Here is a 1022-nt window from a genome sequence, read left to right as displayed (position 1 = left end):
TGCTCACCATTACCCCTCCTCAAGCTTGATCCGGAGAGTATAAGTGAAGGACCAAGCTTGGAAAGTGAGCAATACTGAACCTAAACCAGGAGCACAACAGTACCAACACCTGCGCTTAAGCCAACTGATCCACCCTTGGTCTCTGCTCCAATGCCTTTAGAGGTAACTGAGGCAACAGATGACTTGGACCTTCAGGATTGCTCACCATTACCCCTCTTCAAGCTTGATCTGGAGAAAATGAGTGAAGGACCAAGCTTGGAAGTGAGCAACACTGAGTCTTGAAACCAGGAGTCCATCACCCTAACAGCTGCGCTTAAGCTAACCGGTTCCTCCCTTGATCTCTTCTCCCCTGCCTCTTGTAAGTCTTTTGAACCAGGAGCTCAACAACCAAACGGTCTGCGCTTAAGTCAACCGGTTCTTGCAATTCATGAGGAGATTCAGCCTGGTGGATGGCTGATCAAACACTGGTATGTCTCTCCATCAATACTCCTTCCTGAAGTATCTTCAAAGCTCAGCCATATTCTATCTCAGCCACGACTTATTACCATCTGGACTCCTCACACAAACAATCTTTCCATGGTAAGGAATATACACACTGTGTAGGCTCTGGATCATACAGGAATATACACATGTGTAGGCTCTGAACAGCATAGGAAAAGTCTTCGTCTTTGTCTTGATTTGATGATGGACAGAGAACAACACTTGTGTACCTGAAACATCACTCAAACTCCAGCAAGAATCAGACCACACACACTAGGATTAGACCTTGGTAACTCACCAATTCTGATCCCAATGTTTTAAGAAAATGCAATAGATAGAATCCAAACAACTCATTCAGTTCAAATCCATGCAAACTATTCACTAAATGCTCAGGTATGATAACTCATCAATTACAAGGCATTTAGGCTATTTTTAATGACCATTTAAGTAACAACATGATTAATTAAATGTCAAAACATGGACTAGATAACTCATCTAATCATCCCAAGCAGTTCATGAATGCATCACAGGACCAGAAACAA

This window comes from Brassica oleracea, chromosome C9 (genome assembly GCF_000695525.1).
Source record: "Brassica oleracea var. oleracea cultivar TO1000 chromosome C9, BOL, whole genome shotgun sequence".
Classification (NCBI taxonomy): Eukaryota; Viridiplantae; Streptophyta; class Magnoliopsida; order Brassicales; family Brassicaceae; genus Brassica; species Brassica oleracea.
Note: the sequence above shows the minus strand (reverse complement) of the source record.